This window comes from Phacochoerus africanus, chromosome 5 (genome assembly GCF_016906955.1).
Source record: "Phacochoerus africanus isolate WHEZ1 chromosome 5, ROS_Pafr_v1, whole genome shotgun sequence".
Taxonomy (NCBI): domain Eukaryota; kingdom Metazoa; phylum Chordata; class Mammalia; order Artiodactyla; family Suidae; genus Phacochoerus; species Phacochoerus africanus.
Window position 1 is genome coordinate 79299821 of NC_062548.1, and position 27584 is coordinate 79327404.

The 27584-nt window shown below is 38.8% G+C and overlaps 1 long non-coding RNA gene across 2 annotated transcripts in view; it reads left to right on the forward strand.

Moving 5' to 3' along the window:
* Window positions 1–27584, forward strand: part of LOC125126829 (uncharacterized) — a 60958-nt gene that overhangs the window by 8631 nt on the left and 24743 nt on the right. Inside the window, exon 2 of one of the 2 annotated variants that reach the window (XR_007134796.1) lies at window positions 13332–13505. This is a non-coding gene — a long non-coding RNA (uncharacterized LOC125126829). The remainder of the gene's footprint in view (window positions 1–13331; window positions 13506–27584) is intronic. The other variant, XR_007134797.1, reaches the window with a different exon arrangement.

Sequence of the window (27584 nt, forward strand, 5' to 3'; positions counted from 1 at the left end):
ACAGTAACTGTCTATAAATGACAAAGGACTTAAAATGATATGGTTAAAGAGTTGATTCATTATAATAAAATTGACAAAGAAACTTGGTTATTTCTGTGATACAAAAAATTTTAAGATAATCTGAATGATGATTGGTAATATTTTATCAGGAAATACCATATTTTTAGGAAGTTTATATAATTTTTCAACACATGTTAATAACATTCATGCAGTGTAACCTAAAGTTTATCATCACTTATTTGACAATACTTTTCATATAAATTAACTAGTTTAATATCTAACTAGTTTAATATCTCTCTTTGAGATGTTTTATGAGACCTTGGAAAAATCTCAAAGTTAGCTGGAAGGACTTTATTTAGAATTTGACTTGAGGAAGTTTGTTGAAGATATCAAAAATTTTCAAAACATTTGGTCAAAAAGGACCTGAGATCACTGAGGAACAATAGTTATCCACTTAATCAGTAACAACAAAAGGTTTCAAAGGCAAATATAGAAAGGTAACAGATTACTTACACTCTGTTACAAAACGCAGATCAATAGTCTGAGAAATTTTTTCTCTTAATGAGAGAGAAAACCAAATTCTTCCCCCCCCACTTGATTTTTAGGGCTGCACCTGCTGCCTGGAAGTTCTCAGGCTGGAGGTTGAATTGGAGCTACAGCTGATGGCCTGTGCCACAGCCACACCAGATCCAAGCCCCATCTGTGACCTACACCACAGCTCGTTGCAATGTTGGATCCTTAACCTACTAAGCAAGGCCAGGGATCAAATGCACATCTTAATGGATACTAGTTGGGTCCATTATCACTGAGCCATGAGAGAAACTCCCTCATTTGAGACTGTAAATAAAAGAGGGCATCTATGAAATAAACACATTTATTTGTTTACATTTCTTTGATTTTTATTGTCAACTGGATTTTGCTGTTACTATAAATACCATGGGGAAAGGGAAAAGGGAACCCAGTCTGTTTGATCATCTGTCTGTCTTCTTTGGAGAAATGTCTATTTAGAGCTTCTGCCCATTTTTTTTTAATTGGGTGGGTGTTTTTTTGATATAAAGCTGCATGAGATATTTGTATATTTTTGAAATTAATCCCTTGTCAGTTGCTTCATTTGCAAAGATTTTCTCCCATTCTGTGGGTTCTCTTCTTGGTTTAGAATATAATATTTGGACATCATCTCTGATAGGGATTGGAAAACCAGTACAGGTAGGCCAAATTTGCCTGGTGCCTTTTTTTGGAAATAAAGTATTATTGAATACTACCTTGTCCTTTTTTTTATATGTTGCCAATGTCTGCATTTCTGCAATAATGGTAGAATTGAGTAGTTGCCATAGAAACCACAAAGTCTAAAATATTTATTATTTGAAACAAAAGAAAATTGGATGATCCTTGACCTATGACAATCCACAAATTCCAAACTTTGTTTTCTGCAATTGGCCCAGAAGTATCTTCGCAGTTACATGTAGTAAAAGAAAAGGATGAAAATCCTTTATCAATTCTGAAATTTTTCAAAGGAATTTCAGTTTCTCTTTCCTTATGTAACTTGAAACACCACCTCATTCTCTGCTGCTATGTTATTTACTCATCCGTTTATTTTGCTCTTCTGTTTAGTAAAAAGAAAAAGACGTTATCGTCTCTTGAGGAGATATAGGGATGATCAGGGAAAGAACAATTGTTTTATATTTGGTCACAAGAAATTCTGCCTGGACAAGCTGAGATTTAAGTTTATTATTGAAAAAAAAATTTAACTGCAAAGAAACAAAAGGAGGTAGAGGAAATGAATAAAGAGATTGAAGTCAAAATACTCAAAGGGTGTTCAGTACATGAGCAAGTACTATACAAACTAGATTGGAATGTTCATATAGGCCACTGGAAAATAGGGCTGGACTTCAAGGGAACTTGGTGTGTCTAAGAATTTGACAGATTTCTTTGTTGCTTGTTACTCTAGTGTAATCTCCAAACCAGCATCAGGATGCTCTGGAACCCTGTTAGAAATGCATAGTTTCTGCCCTCCTGACAAAGAGCCTGGGTCCCTTGGCTCAACCCCTCAATGGGGACCCAAGTCCTTTTACACAGGAATGGGTAAAATGACAAGAGGATGGAGAGAAGTTTCGGGGACTTCTTGATGTGAGAACTCCAGGAGCTGTGTTACCAAAACCCATTGATAGAACCCTAATGTGGGCTAAAATGAGACTGGGAAAGTGTAAACATGCAAGAGTTAATAGGATTATAATGTTTGGAAGAGTTTATGTCAATGTTGCCTAAGTACTTTATGGGAAAACTGCTCAGTCTGGCCAAAATGCTTCCCCTACCCAGTGTTGTAAAACCAAGGATTTTGTTTGTTTGTTTTTGTTTTTTTAAAAAATATTCTTTAATTTATTTTTACTGAGGTATAGTTGATTTACAATGTTGTATTAGGGTCAGGTGTAACAGCAAAAAGATTGTTACACCTGTGTCCGTAAAGTGATATGATAACTCTTCCATAAACTTAGCCGATGGTGGGGAGGTTCCTTTTGTGCAGGTCATAGAGCATGCTCAGGAGAAGCTTTTGATAAGTCACTTGAGTACAGAAGACTCCAAAGGCAAACTCCAATAACAACATGGGCGTGTTTTCTAAAGGTGGAGAGACATTAACTGCATGCATTTTGTTTTGTCTATGAGCATATAGGTTCAGGTGGAGGTAAATTGCTCTGTAAAATAAAGGAGAGGGGAGCCATCATTTGAAAGAAGAGTAGAAAAAATAATTTCAGCTGCAAAGTATAGGAGACAGCACTTGGAGGAAAGTCAGTGTCACATGATTGGGGACTGTGGCATAAAGTACCTTGTCTAACTCCTGAAACATCATCAGTTGTCTCCATTGCTTACTCTGAATTGTTTTTCTTATCGAGTTTTATTTAGGGATAGGGAGTGGTATGGGAGGAGAAGCAGAAGGGATGCCAAAAGGTGAGTCATGGTGAATGCGGTAGACAAAATAGCAGGAGAAGGGGAGGTCAGCTGACTTCAAGGTTACATCAATATCTGATGAGAAAATTAGGGCTTCTCCAGCACTTGTTATCAATTTGTGCATTTAATTTTCTAGCCTGTCTTTTTAAGACACTGTTTAAAATCCCTCTTTGCATTAACATTCCCTTCCTCCCTCTCTCCTTCCCTCTGTTCTTTCCTTCCTTCCTCCCTCTCTCCCTCCTTTTGCCTTTTCTTTCTTTCACTTTCTTTTTATTTCTCTTTATTTCTCCCTCTTTCTTTCACCACTGAGATAGTTTTAAATATTGCTCTGATAGTTTTTATTATGTGAGCACGCAATACCTATGTTGAATTCCTAACATAGAATAACATTAAACTAATCAATGTAATCAATTTAAACAGATGCATCTAAAATATTTTAATCTACATATTTCCTGATTATTAAAGAGCATTCATGGATATTATACATTTAGCAGTAGTATATTATAAATATATATGCATCTGGTTTGATCAGTCTACATTACGTTTTAGACTTTTTCCCCAAGTTAGTAAGTTTCTCTAAAAACACCTTTTAAAAAATATTTTATTATGAATTGCTCTTCTAGAGCTTGAAGTGTTTTGAAAGAAAGTGGTGCATTAAAAATATGGGCATACCTTAAATGAATATTCTTGGACTGTTCTCCAATATCTCAACATTGTAAAGCCCACAGGAAAATTGGAAGACATGTCAAATGAAGGTAAGAAAGTGAAAGTAAATCATGTGAAGACGAGATACATTGGAATAAAGGATCCATTAATGGATTGACTGACTCAATGCAGTCTAGGACTGGCTGACTCTGCTATGCTAAGGCATTGGACAAGAGATGATTGGTCAGGTAGTAAAGTCACATTCTTCAGAAAAGTCTCTCTTCACAGGCTCTTCTCAAATTGGAGAAAAAAATTAGAAGCGTAATCAACATCCTTATTTTAGCATGATAATTACTGGCTAGTTATTCAAAAGAACCTAATCAGGTAAGAGTTTATCATAAGCATATTTATTCAGCTATTATTCGATCACTATGGTTGTTTATTAAGGCAGTCTTCTCAGTATATTTAATAACGTCTATATATACATAAGGGCATTGGTTTTCGTGAGTTTATTTCTTTACATAAGAAAAGCTTTCATAGAAAATGTATATGTGTTCACCAGAGATTAATATATTATGTTGTGACTGTTTCAGAGAAAAGTCCATTCCAATCAGTAGTCCTATTAATACAGATATTATGCTCAAAAAATTTCAGAAAAGAGATTTTATCTACTTGTTTAATTTATTACAGCTTTACTGAGGTATAATTGACATTCAACAAGCTGTGTGTATTTAAAGTATGATATCTGATACATTTTGCATATATATACACTCCTGAAGCCATCACCCCATTCAAGATAGTGAGTATATGCATCACCCCCAAAGGTCTTCTCATGCCCCTTTGTAATCTATCTTGACACCCCCCCCACACACACACACACACTCTTCTGCAGCAACCACTGCTGTTTTCTGTCACTATAGTTCTGTCTGGCTTCTTTCACTGAGTATAATTATTTTGAGATTTGTCCATGTTACTGCATTTATCAATAGTACATTCTCTCCTCTTGCTGTTAAGTATTCCACCTTTGGATGAGTGCACCTCACTTTGTTCCACTGTTTGAAGAGCATTTTGGTTTCTAATTTGGGGCTTTTGCAAAGAAATTTCTATATTTTAGATGTCTCGGTATGGACATATGCTTCCATTTTACAGGTTAATGCCTAGGAGTAGAATGTTGTCGTAGTTTTTGAGAATGGACAGACTATTTTCCAAAGAAGTACCATTTTAAGTTGTGAAAGTGTAGGGTACCCCCAGCAGTATGTGAGAGTTTCAGTTCCTTTACATTCTCAATAACACTTCCTATGGTCCGTAGTTTTCTTGTTAGCCATTTTAATGAGTGTGTAGTTATAGTTCAGTAGGACTTCAGGTAAGTGATCTTAAAGACTTCCTTGCTGGGGAAATGGGAAGGTAACCACACATATTTAGTTTTCTTTTGCTTTCTTCCCTGCTCTAGATATTTCAAGTTGAACATCTATTTTCAAACCTTTTTCTCTGCCCTACCATAGTCAAGAAATTTCACTCACCTCTCCCCTTTGATTCTTGGAGGCAATCGTGTGCCCTTAAAGGAGCTACAACAAGAATTAGAAGTGCCCTGGGGCAAGGTAAAAGGTGGCCCATGTAATCAATCATATCTGCTTCAGTGAACTGTAATGTCCCTGTGTACGCGAAAACATCTTCAGTGAGGCAGACTTATTTCCATGAAGTCCTTAACATTTGGGGGGATAGAAAGCAGTTCCGACATTTAGCTTCTATGAGGCTCAGTCATATCTACTCTTCTTGGGTGTGTAGTCAATTGTATTGTGCAGTTATGGGCGCATACACAAATGGAAGAATAGATAGATCAGAAGACCACCTATCTTTTTTTTTTTTTTTAAATGCTATTGATAATTCAGGCTAAGGAACAAGATCGTTGCATATTATCCAACATCACAATAGCCATTTAAAAAATACCGAATAGTGGCCACTGTCCTGGGTTTCATTAAGATTTATTCCCCCCAAATCAAGGAAAGTAAATGGCTTGGAGATAGACATGTGACCTTGAGGAACCATTTCCAAGAGACACAAAGGAAAACAACTTACTAGTGACAGCATTAGGGAAAGTAGCTATAACGTCACCAAATAATAATTGTCAAAAAAACTGTTACAAATCCCAAGTACATGCAACTTTATAGGGAAGTTGTTTTATAATCCAGTTTTATGGTTTCTGTTTTCATTGAAGTTTAGATATGAACCTAGGATTTTATTTAGCTACTGAGAAGGTAAGATTAAGTCTTTAAGATACGTGCTCTTCTTTGTGCACATCTCCCATACGTCATTACAAACTACTCTCAAACAACACACAGGAGAAATGGGAAAAATCTCTAGTCAACCTCACCCTTCAGAAAATTATTCCTGAATTAGATGTGATATAGTGGACACCACAAACTCTAAGAGTCTGATCTACATCTAAGTATCTACCTTTTTTATTTTTATTTTTATTTTTTTAAGGCCATAGGTGCAGCCCATGGCAGTTCTTAAGCTAGGGGTTGAATCAGAGCTGCAGTTGCTGGTCTACACCACAGCCACAGCAACACTGGATCCGAGCTGCATCTGAGACCTATGCTGCAGCTCGTGGCCATGCCAGATCCTTAACACACTGAGTGAGGCCAGGGATCGAACCCGCATCCTCATGTATACTGGTTGGGTTTGTTACCACTGAGCCACAACGGGAACTCCTAATTTTTTTTTAGTTGAAGTATAGTTTATTTACAATGTGGTAGTTGCTGCTGTACAGCAACATGATTCAGTTATACATATATATACCTTCTTTTTTTTTATATTGTTTTCCATTATGGTTTATCACAGGATATTGTACAAAGTTCCCTGCTGTACAGTAAGCTGACCTTGCTGTTTATCCAAGTGGGAGGTTGTGGTTAGCAGATTTAAGGGTCTAATCTTGATCAAGATGCTGGTTGTGATGAGAGTGAAGAAGCTGATGATGAGGATGAAGTTAATGATGAGGCTGGTAACAATAATCCTACTAATGATAATGGCAGCTAGCACTTTCAGAGCTCTTAGTCTGGGCCAGCACTCAGCTAAGTGCTTTGCATGCATTGTCTCATTTAATCTTTGCAAAGCCCTGTCAAGTCGGTACTATTATTATCACCCTTTTACAAGGAAGTTTAGTGAAATAAATTACATAGACCATATACCCCTTGGTAAGCCCTCTCCATTCTAGTCTTGTCTCTCTGATACTAGAAAAGAAAGGACTTAGCTCTGATAATTATTATTAGCAGACAAATTGGAGGACAGACAACATACAATTTGGTTGGAGGAAGAGCTTGATAGCGCTCAACCTGGGTAACAATCAGTTAATGGATGTAGATGTATCAGGAATGAGGGCGAAAGCTCCTCAAGCAGTAGACCATTATGCAGCGGCTGGGCATGTTTATTAATCATTGTGCACAATTAAAATGCCATTTCATCCCTCTAATTAAAACAAGTAGTTCCCTGAGGCTAGCACCTGAACTAATGAAGCCTGGTTGCCTCAGGATCTTACTTAGGGAAGGGAATTAAACAATGGAGGAAGCCGTCTGTTTACCAAGTTGCCCAGACAACATCAAACTGTATATGACATCATGAGGGAGCGGACCAGTGGAAGCTATGATTTTAAAGAGCCAGGGATGCTTCTGTTTCAGAGCAAAGGCTGGGGTTACATGTGGAAATTATTCTAGCTTTTGGATTGGTCAGGTCCTATCTTTTGACATTCTGTGTACTTAACCATTAATTCTGAATTATCTCCCTGCTTGGAATGTGAAATGGGAGCCTCGATGTTCAGAGGAAAGAGTTCCAGTGATGGTATGATGGCATCTAAGTACTTGAGGGAGCTAAGTACTTGAGGGGTTTCTGAAATTGGTTGATTCTGCAAATCAAAGGGAAGATAGACAGACTGTGGAGTAACAATCTGAAACAGTGGAGAGATGAATGGGCCAGATGAAGAAAAACCCAAGATGCAGGCCAAGCTTTGTCTCCTGAACTAAATGATCCTGAACAAGGCTCTTCGTTTCTTTATTACAAAATGAGAGGATTAGGTGATTATTAAATTTTATTCTAGTTCTAAAATTCTATGGCTTTGGGAGAATTCGTGATTAGTAAAACATCTCAACGAGTTTTCATCCTGTCTTAATGACCTTACAAATTTGGCTGCATCAAGGTTTGCTTATTTTTCCCTTCTCATTTCTGTTTGGTTTAGCATATATCTTCTGTGTCTGGTACTATACCTTGCACAGATCAACTGTTCAACTAAAATATTTGCAGGAGATACACATCAGGTTAAATTCATAGAGCTCAGTAACTCAATGGCTTCAGTGCTCTTCTCCTAAATATTTGATACTAAAAAGAGTCACCCTACAGAGGGTTCTGCATTGCTCATCTGGACAAGGAATGGCAAGTCTGAGGATTATAAGAGCTTCTTCCATTCTAGCCAATCTGCCAGCTCAGTTTCCTACAATTCTGTGCTTGAAAGGGATGGTCCATGTTGCCTCCATTTGCAGTAGGAAAAGTCAGAGTTTATGCTTCCTTGGCTTTACCTGTTACTCTCTTGGTCCTTATGGTTTTCTGGTGTCCCAGAAAAATATCTATGCCTAGACGTTTGAAGAACATAGATGTGTTTGTTCTTAATAGTTTATTATGGGTCACAGAGTTCTGTGATATTCTGACAAATCTTTCGGAAACTCTCACCAGAAAATGACAAAATTTTTTTTTGCAAACAACTCCCTAAAATTTAGGGACATTCTCAGGCACCCTAAAATTTATTCCTGGAGCTCATATGAAGTTAAAATTCCTACTATAAAGAATGACATAGGAATTTTCAGTAGTTCTTTAGGGGGCCTGTGTTTAGTCACCCCCCCTTGCTTCCCTCCAGAAACTGAAGAACACTGTCCACCTAATAGATGAGTAGGTATTTTTTTTTGATAGAGAGAGAATCAGTAAACCGGATGCTTGCCAATGAGTTGTTGTCTTTTACATGTGCTTGGCAGGCTCCAGAATGAGAGCTCCCATGATTTCAGTTATTACCTCTTCTACCTTCTTTACTTGCAGCCTGGCAGCTTGCATCAATGTCTATTTTATTTTATTTTACTTCATTTTTTGACTGCATCTGTGGCACATGGAAGTTCCCTGGGCCAGGGATTGAATCTGCGCTAGAGCTGTGCTGTACACTACAGATACAAAAATGCTGCAGGGTCGTTATCCCACTGTGCTGGGCTGGGGATCAAACCGGCGCTGCCACAGCGACAAGCCGGATCATTAACCCACTGTGCCACAGTACAAACTCCACAATGTCTTTATTTTATTTTTTATTTTTTTTTGTCTTTTTTCCATTTCTAGGGCCTCTCCCACAGCATATGGAGGTTCCCAGGCTAGGGGTCGAATCGAATGTAGCCGCCGGACCATGCGAGAGCCACAGCAAAGCGGGATCCGAGCCGCGTCTGCGACCTACACCACAGCTCATGGCTATGCCGGATCGTTAACCCACTGAGCAAGGCCAGGGATCAAACCCACGACCTCATGGTTCCTAGTCGGATTCGTTAACCACTGTGCGACGACGGGAACTCCAATGTCTTTATTTTAAACAAGACCACATTGAGGTGGTAGTAGACATACTGGTAGAAAACAAGCCAAGTATAGAAAAATATTAGGACCTTCATCATCATACTATCTATCCTTTTCTTTGGGTCAGGAGGAAATTGGTAACTGGAGATAATGAACTCGGGTGTTAGGATCCAAGAATTTAAGAGTTTAATCTTTCTGATGTGGGGCAATTATTCATATGTTGACCTTATATTTTTCTTTCAAAACAAACTCAGTCTCTCTTATGCATCATAGTAGGAACTATAACTTGGTCAATGAGATATCCAGGAACTAATAGAAGTCAACGAATAACTCAGATTAAGTAACATGATAATTGGGTTTCCTAAGCATTTTTTTTTTTTGGTATTAAAACAAGTTAATCAACCATAAAACAAAAACACATCAGAATCCAAGGTTTTATTCAATTAACTTCTGGCCTTAAACATGTTTTTTTTTTTTTTTTTTTGCTTTCTTTCAAATCATTATGTCATATTTCCCCAAGACAGAAAAGATTTCTAGGGTGGGAAATTCCAAAGATGGAATAAGAACCAGTTCTTTTAAACTATATTATTTTACCCATAATTATTATTTTTAGTAAAAATGAAAAACAAAAGTTTTCTTCTTGCCCAGAGGGAGATAAAATCTTGAACTTACAAGTTCAAGCAGAGGGACTTCTATAGATATTTGTTTGAAGTGACCCTTATATTCTTATATCATATTTACTCTAAAACATTAGATGAATGAGAAACCTGGAAGGCAAAATAGCTATTAATATAATACCATCAACATACAATTTCATGCCTAGATGCTTTGTTTTAAATTGATTTACAACTTCTTAACATTTTTTCTTGATATTAAGGTCAGAGATTCATAGTCAAACTAGGAAAGTGTAAACCTTTAATGGTCCCCAAATCATAGCTTTCGCTTTCCTGGATGTTAGCCTTTGGAAAAGAAGCTCAAGCCTATATATTGCCAAAGTATTGTGGTAGAGTTTAAGGAGCAGAAGAGATTTACTTTTGGGTCAGATGAAACAGGTTAAAATCCCATATGCCGCATATTTAGTTGCGTGGTACTGGGTAAGTTATTTAATCTATGTGAGTCACAGTTTCTAGCTGTATTTGAGAGAAAAATATTTCTTTCGTAAGGTTCATTGTAGGCACACCCACAAAGGATCGGTTCCTCCACTATTTCTTGGATCGTCACTATATATTTGAGTAGCATCATTATAATGTCAAGGGTAGTATAAAAGATGCAGATGGAGTAGGAAGTAAACAGAGATTAGCAAAGGCAGGGGGTCCAAATTTTGGTAGGTATCCTAACCTGTAACTGACTTTCGGATGTGAGAATAGGTCACTCACCGGTCAAGAACACTGGGAGTTCAGACTGTAGTCAGTGTTGGCAAAGGGAAATCCAGGGGGCTGGGTATGGTTGGTGAAATATCCATAATCTGGCCAGTGAGGGAAGGGATAAAGGAGTCAAATGCTGGGAAAATTGGAGAAATTACATATGGATTGTAGATTAGATAATTGTATCATATCAATATTAAACTTTCCAAATAAATGTCCCTTAGTTATGTAGGAGAATGCCCTCGTTCTGAATGAATATATGCTCTCTATAGGTAAAGTTGCAAGTTTTCTGCATCTGTCTCTCAGTGGGTTCAGGAAAAAAAATTATCTGTATAAAAGAGAATGTGGAGGAGTGATAGAGAAAATGTAGTTAATTGTTAATAATTGGTGAATCTGGGTGAAGGGTAGATGAGAATTCTTTGTACTGTTCTTGCAACTCTTTTGTAAGTTTAAAATTATTTCAGAATAAAAAGTTCTTTTTGTTAAAATATAGTTGTTAACAGTGTTATGTCAATTTCTGCTATACAGCATAGTGAGCTGGTCATACATATGTACCTTCTTTTTCTCATAGTATCTTCTATCATGTTCTACCCCAAGAGATTGGATATAGTTCCCTGTGCTGTAGAGTAGGACCTCATTGCTTATCTATGCTAAGTGTAATAGCTTGCTTCTACTAATCCCAAATTCTCCATGCATCCCACTTCCTCCTCCCTCCTCCCTGGCAACCACAAGTCTGATCTCCATGTCTGTGATTTATTTCTGTTCTGTAGATAGGATCTTTTGTGCCATATTTTAGATTCCACATATAAGTTATGACATATGGTACTTGTCTTTCTCTTTCTGACTTAACTTCACTTAGTATGAGAATCTCTAGTTCTATCCATGTTTCTGCAAAAGGCATTACTTTGTCCTTTTTATGGCCAAATAGTATTCCATTGTATATATATATCACATCTTTTTAATCCATTCATCTGTCAATGGACATTTAGGTTGTTTCCATGTCTTGGCTATTGTGAATAGTGCTGCAATGAACATACAGGTGCATGTATCTTTTTGAATGAAGGTTTTCTCCAGATATATGCACAGGAGTGGGATTGCTGGATCATATGGTAGTTCTATATTTAGTTTCCTGAGGAACTTCCATGCTCTTTTCCACAGTGGTTGTACCAATTTACATTCCCACCAAGAGCGAAGGAGGGTTCCCTTTTCTCCACACCCTCTCCATCATTTCTTATTTGTTGTCTTGATAATGATGGAAATTCTGACCAGTGTGAGGTGGTACCTCCTTGTAGTTTTGATTTGCATTTCTCTAATAATTATTGATTGAGCATTTTTTCAAAAATTAAAATGTTTTTAAAAAAGATGTCAAATATTCATTCATTCCTTTGCTCAAATCTATATACTAAGAACTTGCATAGTTTCTGGTACTGCAACAGCTCATTGTCTAGCTGGGGAGACAGACAGCATTCATGCAATAATTATAATACACTGTCATCAGTGCTGGTAATATTAACACAGTCCTTTGGGAATCAAGAACGTAGAACAGGAGTTCCTGTCATGGCTCAACAATGGTTAATGAACCTGACTAGCATCCATGAGGACACAAGTGTGATCCCTGGTCTTGCTTGGTGAGTTAAGGATCTGGCGTTTTCGTGAGCTGTGGTGTATAGGTCAGAGTTACGGCACAGATCCAGTGTTGCTGTGGCTCTGGCATAGGCCAGTGGCTACAGATCCGATTGGACCCCTAGCCTGGGAGCCTCCATGTGCCGTGCTGCAGGTGTGGCTCTAAAAAGACAAAAAAAAAAAAAGGAAAGTAGAACAGTCAACATTAGAGGAGTTGAGAAAGCTTCTTGACACATTAATGTTTGTGGAATAAGGAAGGAACATTAGGAACATTTGATCTGGATGTTAAAAGATAGGTAGAAGTTTGTCAAGGTGAAGATGCAGGAGAAGAAGATTCTGCTTTCGGAGAAACAGAATGGCTACAAGGCCCTGAATATAAGGAGAACGACGCAAAATTCAGTGGAGTCAAGGAGGTAGGCAAGGAGGGGAATGAGTCCAGACAGGGGAGTCTTCATATGCTGGTTCTGCTTTTGTTGGATGAACAAATGGAGAGCTATCAGAGATTTACTAAAGCGTTGACTGACATGACAATTTTGGTTTTTACGGGAAACAATTATAATAGCAGGTTGTGGATGGACTAGACTGAGAATAGTCAAGTCACAGAAGTATCAGGAAGTTCCTTGACTTAACAAATACTTTAATAATTTTCGTGGGGTAGAGAATCGTCACCTTGAGCATATACATCTCTAAGTTCCTGAATTTTAGAGCATTTCCAATTTCAGAATAAATATTTAATTTATTCTCTAAGGAGCTCTGTGGGGTAGATAATATTAGCAGCATTTATTTACATTTGTAGATGGAGAAAGTGAAACTTTGAGAAGATGAAAGATTTACCTATCTTCCACTAGTGGAATTCACTTCCATTCCACTAAGTGGATGCCAGGTTTAACTGAGATATTTGATTTCCAAGATCAATATTTTTTTCCTATCAAACAAATGTGCCATAGTCAACTGTATTTTCAGCTGAGCATGAAAATTATGTCATTGCAAAAACAGCTGCAATCATTCACCTTTCTGAATCTATATACTTGGGCATTTCCTTCCCACCTTCACTCTGGATTTACCCATTTAACTTCCTTTGGCCAATGAGACAGTGCAAACATGATCAAATTGGAGATTTGAAAAGCATTCCTGTAACAGGGTTTTCCCTCTCTTGCTGCTCTTTAGAACCCTGAACCTGGCCCATGGATAAACCTTTGCCAGCCTTCTGTGTGAGACACATGTGCCCGAATATTGCAGTTGCCTCAGCTGACTTCAGGACAACTACCAGACATATTAAGTGAGGCCATGGTAGGTTATCCAGCCCCGGCTAAGTGGGTCCAGCCCAGAAGAATCACCCAGGTGACTCACAGACTTGTTTATTGTTTTAAGGCATTAAATTTTGGACTTAATATGCAGCAAATGCTGATTAATAGTCTAATATAAGGTAATTCTACAGATACTCTTGGAGATCTATAGATATTTTGGCAAAAAGATAACAAGCAACAAGACAACATATGTATGTCTAGCAATTAGAGTTATGATTTTCATACTTTATCATATGCGAGTTATCTGGGCAACTTTTAACAAATTCAGACTTGGAATCACCCAGGTCCACTAAATTAGTACTGTTATGGCAAAAGTATAGAAGTTTGCATTTTTAACAAGCTACCCTGTGATTCTTATAGTCACTAAAATTTAAAATAAATTAGCATATTATTTTCCCTAGGTTCTCAAATATTCTCACATGAATATCTTTTATTACTTTGAAAAGTTACTGGAAATTAACTTTTATTTATTTATTTATTTTAAATTTGAATTGTAAGATATATTTTATTTTTGTTTTGTTTTGTTTTTTTAATTATTATTTCCCAATATGATTTTTTTTTCTACTGTACAGCATGGTGACCCAGTTACACATACATGTACACATTATATTTTCTCACATTATCATGCTCCATCATAAGTGACTAGACATAGTTCCCAGTGCTACACAGCAGGATCTCATTGCTAAACCATTCCGAAGGCAATAGTCTGCACTTACTAACCCCAAATTCCCAATCCACCCCACTCCCGCCCCCTCCCCCTTGGGGACCACATGTCTATTTGCCAAGTCCATGATTTTCTTTTCTGTGGAAAGGTTCATTTGGGCCCTATATTAAATTCCAGATATGAGTGATATCATATGGTATTTGTCTTTCTCTTTCTGACTTACCTCACTCAGTAGGAGAGTCTCTAGTTCCATCCATGTTGCTGAAAATGGCATTATTTCATTCTTTTTTTATCACTGAGTAGTATTCCATTGTGTATATATACCATCTTCCTAACCCAATCATCTGTCAATGGACATTTAACTTTTATTTAATTTAATTAATTAATTAATTAATTTATTTATTTATTGTCTTTTTGCCATTTCTTGGGCTGCTCCCACGGCATATGGAGTTTCCCAGTCTAGGGGTCCAGTTGGAGCTGTAGCCACCGGCCTATGCCAGAGCCACAGTAACGCGGGATCCTAGCCGCGTCTGCAACCTACACCACAGCTCACGGCAATGCCGGATCCTTAACCCACTGAGCAAGGCCAGGGACCGAACCCGCAACCTCATGGTTCCTAGTCGGATTCATTAACCACTGCACCACGATGGGAACTCTGACATTTAACTTTTAAACCTCTATAAAATTCACAGGAATCTCTGAAAGTTTTTTTTTCTTTGTTTTATGAGTGTCATTTTTAACAAGCTACCCTGTGATTCTTATAGTCACTAAAATTTAAAATAAATTAGCATATTATTTTATATGGATTTATTATATAAGAAGAAACAAGACACTTAAATAATCTAAACAGTGACTAGATGTTACTGAAAACTGGCAACATGTATAAGTTCATTGTTTCCTTTCATACAAAGGTGAAGTTACTAGTAGAAAAAAGGAAAGGAAAGGAGAAGAAATGAAGAGGGAAATGGTAGGTATGAATACTCTGCAAGAGAGGAAGGAGAAGTTTAATCATTGGAGTGTGTATAATCTCCCAAAGTAGAGTGCAGACAGAAAAAAAAGGGGAGAAAGGTCAAAAAGAAAAATAGGATAATTGTGCCAAGGAGGAACCCTGATATAATTTAAGATTAATACCCACTGTAGCCATCTCAAGTTTCTTCTGTGCATTTATATAGTATCAAAGAGATGGAAAAATCAATGAAGCATGAAAGAACATTACAACATCTGCTAAAGTACTGGTGTCTCCTCACCAAAGGAAAGGGAGGCTGAGATCCAACTCCCAGTGAATGAGGGGGTCCAGTTACACTATGAGCTCCATTAAGAGAAAAATCAACCAGCTCATTATAATACACAAGGACATTCATTCTTTGGAGTGAGGAGAATGATTACAACTTGAATAGGAAAGCCACAAACCACTAATCAGGGTATCTCAGGTTTGACCTATTCAAGTATATTCCAAATTACCCAATTAGCTGGATTGGCAATAAGTTCCTTGTAGCAGTTATATTGGCACCGATGACACCATAATTGGTTATCTTAATCAAACCTTTGAAAACAAAAAATCATAGGCTGGATATACTCATAACAGGGACTGGGAAATTAGAGCCCCCATGTCACCGCTATTAGGTCACTCAACATACTGCTCTGGCAACTGCTCTTGAGAGATTCTGTGAATTTTATTTGGTTTGATTTTATATTTCCACCCACCACCCATCCTCAAGCTATGCTCCTCTTTCCCAATCATCCAGCCTCCCCCAAAGGGGCACCATTGCTACTTGGGTGAACCCTACAGCCCCTTTCCTGGTCCTGAATCCACTGGCTTTCTTGAGCCATAGTTTGGTAGCCTGGATTCTTAGCTCTCCTGTTTGCTACCCACCACCTTGGGCTCAGCCTATTTCTAAACTGCAGAGGTTGGAAAATTTGCCACCTTCCCCACCATAGGCTTTTCTGATGATGACTGTGTGCTTAATATCTGTTGAGACTTTGTGTCAATGTAGCCCTGGAATACATGCCTGGCACAGAGTATATATTTACAAATGCATAATCAGTAAGTCAGTTAATAAATAGAAAAAAATTAGATCAGTTATAACACTACTCTAACAGAGGTAGCACATGGCATTTAAAATAAATCTGACCACAACAAACAGGGAATCTGTCCATGTCATTCATTTTCCCCAGAATCTCAAATGATGTTTGGAATAGCATTTATTTTTAAGAAATATTGTTTTGAATGAGTCAACATAGTGGTACTTTTTTTCCCTTCTTTCTGGTGGAAACCATGAGAAAGTGCTGGGTTTCAGATATGGGTTAAGGCCAAGGTGGAGATAAAGGAACAGCCACAATCTGCAGAGCAAGAGACAAAATTCAGCATTCACTGAAACTTAGAGCCAAAGACTATAAAATTCTAACCTCCCTGGAAATCAAGGTAATCTTGAGGAGATCATAGACTTTTCTATTGCTTAAGGAATGGGGGATGGAATCAGTCCTATCAAGATGTTAACCACAGGGACACTATAACCAGCCCACTGGGTTACCCAGTGAATGAAGATAACAGTAATTGTCATAATGAATTTTCAACCCTGTTGAAACAAAATAGTTTCATGATTAACTGTGGGGAAGCTGAGGCAAAATCCAAAGAGTTTACATATGTAGGCTAGTTTTTTAAAAACATTATTGACAATTATGGATGCAAAATTTTAAGACATGGTCTCTGGTTGGTATGGGTTCCTCTGAAATAAGCATTCAAGGATGAATGGTTTCTTTGGAAGGCAGTCCCAGGGAAACTGATAAGGAAGTGAGGAAGTGAGTCGGGGAAGGGAAAGAAGCCAGCGAAGATGATGTATCAATTCAGTTACCCAACGGCAACTGGTGGACAAGCTCTCTAGAAAACTGGTGGACAATGTAGGATATTACTCAGTCATTCCAATGAAGGTGTCAAGAAGCTGGGACATTTCTCAACTCCCTGCCATTGGTTAAAAGGCTGCTTTTAGGAATATTAACTCTTCCCTTTTCCTGCAGGTAGATCATGTAAACATGCTTCCTGGGCAGAAGAGGTCCCTGGGCAGATGATCACACATGCCGTTACCACCTCAGATTGCCATACAATTTAACTAAAATTAATTCAGCATCAGCATAACTTGATTCTATTTTTGTTTTTGCAAATATTTCCCTTTCCCCATCCTCTATCTAAGGCTCTATAATAACAAAGGATAGTTAAAGAAGGCATTGTCCCTTTCCTTCTTGCTCAATTAAAACCTGAAGCAGAGTTGGATTACTTCCGCAGATCAGGGTGCTCGGCTTTCAAGCACCAGGCAAGAGGCAAAGTCTCTTTTCAAGCAAGAGGCAGAGGCTCCTTGAGGCCACACCTTTAGTTACACCCCTCCCTCTTCCTTCTTCTCATCACCTGTACAGAAAAATAGCGTCCAGTTGTCCAGACTCCTGGGTCATTGTTTTATTCTCTTCGGACTCTTTTGCCATTTCTGAAACTTCTATATCCTGGACTCTAATCTCTCTGCCCAATTTGCTGGAAGCAATGCCATTGTATTGCAAACTACTTAAGTAGTCAGATTTCTTCCTATCACTTTGTATTCTTTCTTGCCTCTAGCATTGCACCTAGGACATAAAAGGTGCATAACAATATAGTTGGGCGTTGGATGGATAAATGATGACTGAGTGAAGAAAAAAGTGAATGATCGATCCCTGCCCCTTAAATGTGCTATTGACTGTCAGTGGGCATCCATTTGCTTCACCATCCTGATCCTTGTTCATTTTTTCTAGTAAATCAACTTTCCCCAGATAAGATGTCCTCTCTTTCCAAAGACTTCCTAGGATGTTATTGCTCAGGATGCTGGCATCGGCAGGGCAGTGTCTTGAATCCCAACTTCCGCCCTTCTCATTCCCACATCCCATGCTCTCTGCTCTTTGTTAGTTTGCTTTCCCTGCCTCTTTGGGGCACAGGTTCTTTCAGGGAGGCAGGGTACTCATTGATAATAAGACTTAGTAAATTATTATTATAACCTCTTTAGGGATATTTTCATTTAAAAAGATGGTGTCAGGATTTATTTAAAATATGCTATTGTCAAATTCTCAAATAAGCAGAACATCTGTGTTGTGGTCTTTGCACGTGGGTGAAAAAGAATTTTCTGGATTTAAACCAAGGTGTAGAAAAGACAAGTTTATTGAGGCAAGAGACATTGTTAACACAGTGGGCTGACTTCCTGATAATCAGGGAGAGCCAACTCTGGGCACATGGTCATGTCTGTTTTTATAGCTCAAAAACAAAGGAGTGCAAGGAGTCATCTTGCCATATACACCTGTTGACCTGCTGATTGGTTGGGGAAGAATGAGGTCTTCTGATATACTTACTGGTTGGTTGGGGAAGGATAGGGTCTTTGGATACACTTGCTGGTTGGTTGGGGGCATATGTGCCCCTATAAGGATGGGGTAAGGAATGGGCTACATACCTGTTCTAGTGGGAGGCAGGAAGGAGTAGGCCAGGCTGATCAAGGGGAGAAGGTGAGAAGTGGGCCACATACCTTTCCCAGCAGGGGGCAGGAAGGAGTAGGCCAAGTTGCTGGGATGGGGAACTCTTTAGGAACATTGTAACAATTATAGTGAGACAGGTGGGATGATAAGGTATGGCAATTCTTTTCTTGGCTGGAGGCTTTTTTGGGATTTATTTCCTTGGAGAAGCCTTGAAGTCCCACAGTCTTTTTTAGAGCTGGACCCCTGACTATGCTCTAATTCTGCTGTATCATGACTCCCTCCCCCTCTTGCCCTCTGGCAGAGATTGGACATAGAGTTGTTGCTTTCCTACTCTATCAACTGAGAGTAAACTATATTTTCCCCCAAACTATTACTTATCTTATTCCCTCATCCCCTAACAAGAAAACCTAACAAGAACGTAGTTTGGGGAATTTCACCTCTGAAGTTAAGTAATGAGGCCTATGAACTGAATCAAAGTATTGTTGACATCAGATATCTACCTACTGGCAATTCTTTCCATAGAACACTGTACTCTCAAGGCAGTCCCACAACTACAGTATAATTCCGGAAAGGATGGTGGAAAGGTTACTGAGGGAGCAAGGTTCTAACCAAGGTTCCCATAGGAATGCCATAAAATAATCCTGAAATGAGTAAAAAGAACCCAAAGTTCTGGATACATATAGGAAAAGAAAATGAGTGAGAGAAATAAGCCCCAGATCTCCAAAAGGAAAAGGCAATGTTTGGGGGTCAGAAAGGAGACCTTGGGTGGTGACAGTAGGTGGCATGGGGAGGGGTACTTAGGGTTTTGGGAAAAAAAAAGAGTTTCAAAATTACCAAAGAAGCAAATTTTCTTAGAAAAACATGCAGGTAATCTATCTTGATTTTCATTTTATGCATTTTATGCAAGGCCTCACAAAATCTTACTTGCAAAGTTAATTCAAACTGGCTTGGATAGGAGCGCTGCTGCATGTATTGAAATGTAATGATAAATGGAAGAGGGCAGCAATACATGACATTATATGATGGGGAAGGGAGACTTTCAGTGCAGAGCTTGAAAGCCTGGTGTTTTGTCGGGTCTTATTTAACATCTTCATTAATGATCTTCAAGAGGGAGTAAAACAAAGTATTAATGAAATCTTCACATTTAAATTGAAAAGCAAGCCCCAGTAAGAAACTGGATAAACGGAGAAGAATGCGAAAGAATATTAAGCAATTAAAAATTGAATGAGGAGTTCCCGTCGTGGCGCAGTGGTTGACGAATCCGACTGGGAACCATGAGGTTGCGGGTTCGGTCCCTGCCCTTGCTCAATGGGTTGATGATCCGGCGTTGCCGTGAGCTGTGGTGTAGGTTGCAGATGCGCCTCGGATCCCGCATTGCTGTGGCTCTGGCGCAGGCTGGAAACTACAGCTCCGATTGGACCCCAGCCTGGGAACCTCCATATGCCGCAGGAGCGGGCCAAGAAATAAAGACAAAAAAAAAAAAATTGAATGAGGAAATAAAAGCTAGAAAGAAAGGATATGCATGTGTATATATGGAGAGAGAGTATATCTTCTAAAAACTTCTATAAACAGGGCGTTCCCATCTAGGCTCAGTGGCAACGAACCTGACTAGTACCCATGAGGATGCATGTTCAATCCCTGGTCTTGCTCAGTGGGTTAAGGATTTGGTGTTGCTTCGAGCTTTGGTGTAGTTGGCTGATGCAGCTCAGATCTGGTGTTGCTGTGGCTGTGGTGTAGGCTGGTGGCTGCAGCCCTGATTCCACTCCCTGCCTAAGAACTTCCACATGCTGCTAAAAAACTTCTATAAACAAAGATATTTTTCTAGAAGAAAATTTGGAAGACAATATATGGAGCAATGTTGGAAAATATTTTACCAGGACATGGAACAGGAAATGCTTTTAAGAGGCACGTGGCCTGGGATGGCCACACAGAGCAATAAATATCTATTTGGTAGGAAAATTGGGAAATCTAATTTTTCCCTGTCCCAGCCCTTCTAGACCAGCATCTTTTTGACACGCACACACACACACACACACACACACACACACTTCCTGCAGAGAAAGAGCAATCAGTTTTTTTAAGAGTTGCGCATTTTTTGATCAACTTGTATTTTACCAGTTACTGCTACTATTGGAAAATTTGTTTTTATATTTTAATTAACTACAGTCTTTAGAAATGAAGTCTAGGGACTTTGATTCAAGAGAGGAAAAGTGAAAATTAAATTTCTCAAATTAACTGAATGCTACCAAACATACTACATTTTCTTGAATCTTCCCCTTTTTAATTTAGCTCAGTCTTTCTCAAAATTTCTGATGTCAAGACCCCTTTATAGGAGTTCCTATTGTGGATCAGTGGTAACAAACCCCACTAGTGTCCTTGAGGAGGAGTGTTCGATCCATGGCCTCACTCAGTGTGTCAAGGATCTGGCGTTGCCATGAGCTGTGGTGTAGACCGCAGGTATGGCCTGGATCCTGCATTGCTGTGGCTGTGGCTGTGGCTGTGGCCAGCTGCTGCAGCTCTGATTCATCCCATAGCCTGGGAACTTCCATATGCTGCAGGTGCAGCCTTAAAAAGGAAAAAAAAAAAAAGAAAAGACCATTTTATACTCCTTTTTTTGTCCTTTTGTCTTTTTAGGGCCACACCCACGGCGACATATGGAGGTTCCCAGGCTAGGGGTCTAAGCAGAGCTGTTGCTGCCGGCCTGTACCAGAGCCACAGCAGCACCAGAACTGAGCCACGTCTGTGACCTACACCACAGCTCAAGGCAGATCCTTAACCCACTGAGGGAGGGCAGGGATAGAACCAGCAACCTCATGGTTCCTAGTCAGATTCGTTTCTGCTGTGCAAAGACAGGAACTCCACTTTACACTCTTAAAGTTATAGACAACCCTAAAGATCTTCGACTATAGCTATCAGTATTTACTGTATTAGAAATTACAACTGAGAAAAATATGTTATTTTACTCAAAATAGCAATAAACTCTATATCACATAATTAAAAAAATAATTACATTTCCTAAACAAAATAATTAATGGCATTGTTTTACATTGTTACAAATCTCTTTAATATTTGGCTTGGTAGAAGATAGCTGAATTCTCATACTAGCTACTATATACAGTCTGCTCAATATGTTGTCTTTCTTGAAATATATAAAGAAAATCCAACTTTGCACAGTTAGGTATTTGGAAGAGGAAGAATAACACAGAACATGTGAAAGAGTCTTGGAAAACCCAGGGCTGGGGTCCTCATTTTAAACTTTGAGAATCCTACTGTAGGTCAAAGAGTAATTACATCATTCAGGGTCTACGTATGAAGAGATGAATTCTCTTTGTAAAGACAATATGGCATGGAAAAATTGCATGGAAAAAAAAACAATAGCTTGGGAAAAAAATCTTTGAGAGCATGGGAACATTGGAGTGTCTGGAATATGTAGTGAGGTGTTAAGAACACTTTCAGAGCTGACATGTACTGTCTAACAAAGCCACCGTTCCATGAGGGCAGACTGGAGAGTATTTTCAAAAATCAGCTGCGACTAGAAAAAACTTTTGCATTTACCAGCTTACCCACTTGTTTGCTAATGCTGAATGTGTGACTTTAGTTAACAGAAACATGGAGGCTACGAAACTTGAAGGTCACCCAAGGATAATCGCTGGAACATAAACCACCAAAACTTGAAGATTGAGTTGGGTTACTGAAGGAAGTCCAAAGGCATACAATAACACTATTCTGTAGAATGATAAGCTTAGAGAATCCCTTTAAAATGGTTCCAAGTCAGAACGTTGGGTCACCTTTTAGACTGAATTGGCCAATGATTTTGACAAATATTTTTACTGCTCTGATAAGTAGTTTTAATGACTTGACCAAATAGTTATTTTGGCAATCTCTACAATATTACCAGAGTGTTCAACACGTAATTCTGATTATGTAACTACCTCGCTTTGCTCAGATTTCTCCTAAGACTTCTCTTTGTGGTGTGATCCAAAAATCACATAGGGGGATTGTTTGTAAATGTAGAATCCCAGTGCCCACCTCAGGCTACTGAACTAGAATGTGGGCTAAAGTAGTTTCTGGAAATACACATTTTAATTTCTTCCCCAAGTGAATCTTCTGGTATTCAACTTGCAGGTACATTTTATAGGATGTATAGGATTAAGTACAACATTCTTCATGCTTAGTCCCCAAAAGTTTGAGGTTAATTTAATTTTGCTCAACGCATATATTACCCACACCAACTGCTTATAATTACCCATATGTGCCCCATTTTCTCATACGTCTTTACCTTTGACCTTGCTACTTCCTTAGCCAAGTTGACACCGGCAATCTTGGGTGTGTTTGGCCAACTCATGCTCTTCTTTCAAAACTCAGGTCCAATTTCACCTCTCTGTGAAGTCTTCCCTGACTTACCCAAGGAGTGAGGCTATCTCTTTTTGTGAAATGCACCTTGACTCAGCATTGTGTTTATATGTTTGATCCCAATGTAGAATAGTACCCATTCTCTTGACTACATCTCTGAAATGTTAGCTTTTCAGCAGCATAAGCTATAATTTTTTTTTCATCCACAGATTCCAAACACTTGGCCTAGTGACTAGAACTCTGTACATGCTAAATAAAAATTTTTGAGGAGTTCCCATCATGGCACAGTGGAAACAGATCTGACTAGGAACCATGAGGTTGTGAGTTTGATCCTTGGCCTCACTCAGTGGGTTTAGGATCCAGCATTGCTGTGAGCTGCAATGTAGGTCACAGACTCAGCTCAGATCCAGCATTGCTGTGGCTGTGGTGTAGGCCAGCAGCTATAGTTCCTATTCAACCTCTAGCCTGGGAACATCCGTATGCTGCAGGTGCGGCCCCCCCAAAAAAAGCAAAAAAAAATTTTGAAAATGAACATAGTACTTCCTAGAAAATATAATTATATAGTGAAAATTCTGAAAGCATGCATTCAAATTTATTTATTTTTTTACATTTTCTTTTGTTGTAGAGACAAAAAGTTAAAAACTCAAAGGAAAAGAGAGTGAGAAAGAGAGAGAGAGAGAAAGATGGTAGGGGTGAGAGTCAATGTATACAAAATCAGCTAGTGCAAATCAGCTTTATACAGCTAATGTTTGAAGTTGGAAAAATGAGGCATGGTCTCACACCTTTGAGGCAGAAAGTCTCATTAGTATGCAATGGAATAAACAATGGATTCCAAATTCAAGTTCAGAGCAGTAATAAATCAAAGCAATAAGGTGACAAATGACGGCATCAGCAACAGCAGTGGCTATTAGTATGTGCACCTGCTGTGAGACACGCAACCCAGGGAGATGCCTGGGAAAAAATGCCAATGCTAGACCAAGAGCAAAGACATAATTTTGAAATGGATGAAAGCTGGAAGTAGAGGTTACAACACTGGAACATTTTTGTAAGGTAAGAATGGAAAACTGAGCTGGCCAGGAACCCTTTGTTAATTACCAATAAGCTCCAGGTAGTATTTTTATTTTTCATTTATTTATTTTTGTCTGCACCTGTGGCATGTGGAAGTGCCTGGGCCAGGGATTGAACCCATGCCACAGTAGTGACTTGAGCTGCAGTGACACTGTGAGGTCCTTAACATGCTGAGCCACCAGGGAAGTCCAAAGTATTTTTAAATAAGTTGGTCAGTACTTTCTGAGGATTTCTAATGGAATGGTCTCCCTGTTTGACTACTCTTGGTTTTGTTGCTATCTTCTGATCCAGGAGAGTTAAAATAATAGAGTTATCACTGCAGAAATAAAGCAATGTTAGCATGTCCAAAAAACCCTCTAGATTTGTGACAAAACAGGTCCAGGTCATTCATACCTAGTTGCCATAGCGGTATCAATGGATAAACCAAGACTGCTCACCATGTGAGGCCCCTAAACTGTCACATTTTCCAACTTTAGTGCTAATTGAAAGCGTCGGCTTGACTCTTTTCAGAGGATTTGTTGTTTGGGGGTTTTAGTTTTGTTTTTTTTCAAGCTAAAGCAACAAATAGCCACAGAAAACATCATTCCTGGTTGCTTCTAATAAGGAGAAAAAAACATCATACATAATCTTTTTATGTTAAATGTTTACATATCCATCAGATTCATCATGGCTATTTGAAAATTGATAATTCAACAATTAATCTGCTATCAAAGGAATCAGTGTCAGAGTCCACTTGGGGTGCAGCAGGTTAAGGATCTGTTTCGTCACTACAGAGGTTTTGGTCACCGCTGTGGCATGGGTTCAATCCCCATCTCAGAAAGTTCCACATGCCAGAGTGCAGCCAACAACAACAACAAAAGAATCAGTGTCAGTGATAGAATGTTGGTTGTGGCTCTAATAAATATTGCAACATTAAATCATTGGCTATATGTTATTCATAAGGTTTAGCTTTAAATAACATGGTGAACATACTTGTAAAACATTTAATTTTCTCATACCCCCTATGCTAAAATCAAGTCAAGCACATCTTCCAGCAAAAGAGTGAACAAGCCTGGTAATGTGGAAGCCTCCTAAATAACACAGGTGAACATTTTTGCAGTGCACATTGGGTTGGCACTAGTGCTCTCTGAATTCTGGCAAGAAGGCCTCTAGCAGGTAGCCAGAGATAACAATAGCTACCATTTATTAAGGGCTTGCTGTGTTCCAAGTGCAGTGGTATCAGATCATAAGAATGGAGTGAAGGTGAAGGCATTGCAAAGGCAGCAGCATGTCCCAACATTCCAAGAGTTATGAGAGAATACAGTGCATTAATTTGAAAAATGAGTCTGATCTACTTTCAAATGAATTGGAAACATGATTTCCCCATAAATGCCATTTCTCTGGCTGTTACTTTAGGCTGTGCATTGTGGAAAACAGTACAGAGGTTCCTCAAAAAACTAAAAATAGAGATATGATATGATCCAGCAATCCTGATCCTGTGTGTATATTGGACAAAACGTAATTCGAAAAAGACACATACACCCCTATGTTCATGGAAGCACCATTCACAATAGCCAAGACAAAGAAACAACATAAATTTCCATAGACAGAAGAAAGATAAAGAAGATGTGGTACATATACACAATGGAATATTACTCAGCCGTCAAAAGAATGAAATAATGCCATTTGCAGCAACATGAATGGACCTAGAGAGTCTCATACTAAGTGAAGTAAATCAGAAAGAGAAAGATAAATACTGTATACCACTTATACATGGAATCTAAAATATGACACAAATGAACCTATTTTTGAGGCAGAAAAAGACTCACAGACATAGAGCACAGACTTGTAGTTGCCAAGGAGAGAGGGAGGAATGGATTGGGAGTTTGGGATTTGCAGACGCAAACTATTATATATAGGATGGATAAACAACAAGGTCCTAGGGTATAGCACAGGGAACTGTAGTCAATTTCAGGTGATAAACCATGATAGAAAAGAATATGGAAAAAAAAAGTATATACGTGTATAACTGAATCACTTTGCTGTGCTGTGGAAATTAACACGACATTGTAAATCAGCTATATCTCAATAAAATACATTTTAAAAAGGAGTCAGTCTGGGGCACATGTCTAATTTCTATAGCATCCATCCTCTCACCAGCTGTTCACTAGTCACTGCTGATGCCTTTTGTCCATCCTGAACAGAGAGTTTCAAAACCTACCGAGATAGATTACTTTCTTTCCTTTCTTTACATCTCCTGTCTAGCTGTTGTCAGGGCAATTCTAATCTGATCTTGGCCTCACCTCCTTGCCCCTTGCTGCCACTGCTTCGATCCTGGAGCCCTTTTACCCTGACCCACTTTGCAACAACCACCATAACAACAATAACACAACAAACTGGCTAGAATGCACGATTCAGTTCCAGGCAATTTTCGTATAACAAAACATAAACAAATATGTAATGAACTGAGGCTTCTTTGTGGTGATTAAACTTAGCTGTCAGGGACTTTCTACATGTAAACCACAGTGCTAGAAAATAAAGTACAGGAATGGAACATAAATATCAAAAAATTATTTAATGAATCCTGTGAAGAAGCTGAGCCATCAGCTGAATCAGGAGAAAGCATCACTGATTGCAAATCATTAGACTGCTACTCAGCTGAGCAAATTATTATATTAACCATAACTTACGGTGGGGAGTACCTGCAGCTCTCAGCTCCTGCTCTTACACCCTGAAGGTGCTGAGGTTTAGAGGGGATATATCCCCTGACAGAGGTCAACCTAAGGTTAAGCAACACACGTGTGTGTGCACGCATAAATGTATATGTATGTTTGTGTGTATACTTTCAAACGTTAGAATATACCTTTAGTAAAAGAATCTCTCCCCAGCTCATTTAAAGCAGAGTTGGATATTGTTCCTTAAACAACACCTTAACGGCTGAAGGCAGATTTCTGCTTTCAGAGTTGACTGACGTTGCATGTTAGAAGTATGACCTCCAAGGCTTAAGTATCCAGCACTCACTCAATAAAGAGATTGCTAACCTAACTAAATGTGTGGAGGAAAGTCTCCTTTTTATTTAAAATTTGAAAATTTGAGGTCCCCTTCATGTCGTGACTCTTCAGGGATTCAGCCCTTGGCAGGGATGGGTGTGTTCTTGGCTACAACCAAGCAGCCAGGAGGTGTTGGGAGGTACCCAGGGATGTGCATTTCTGGATCTGCACCTCACAAACAAGCCTGATGTGAGGCCCGGAGCTCCCGTTGCCCTTGGACTTCAGTCGAATCAGATGATTTCCAATCTCGGGATGCTTTTAATTCCCCAGGTATATATGATGGTGGTATTAGGACAAAAGAGATATGCCTATAATATGAAAGAGGAGTTATCAGTGGATGAATGCCACAATGCATGTACGATGGCATTCAATTAAAAAAGTCTCAAGAAGCAATTCTACGAAACTCCTCCTTGGAAGGAGAGTTCCACAAGGCTAACTGCCATGTATCCTGGATCCTACTGAGGAGACAGAAGACAGGGTCCCCATACTTTTGAAACGGACACTGGTGAGATTTACA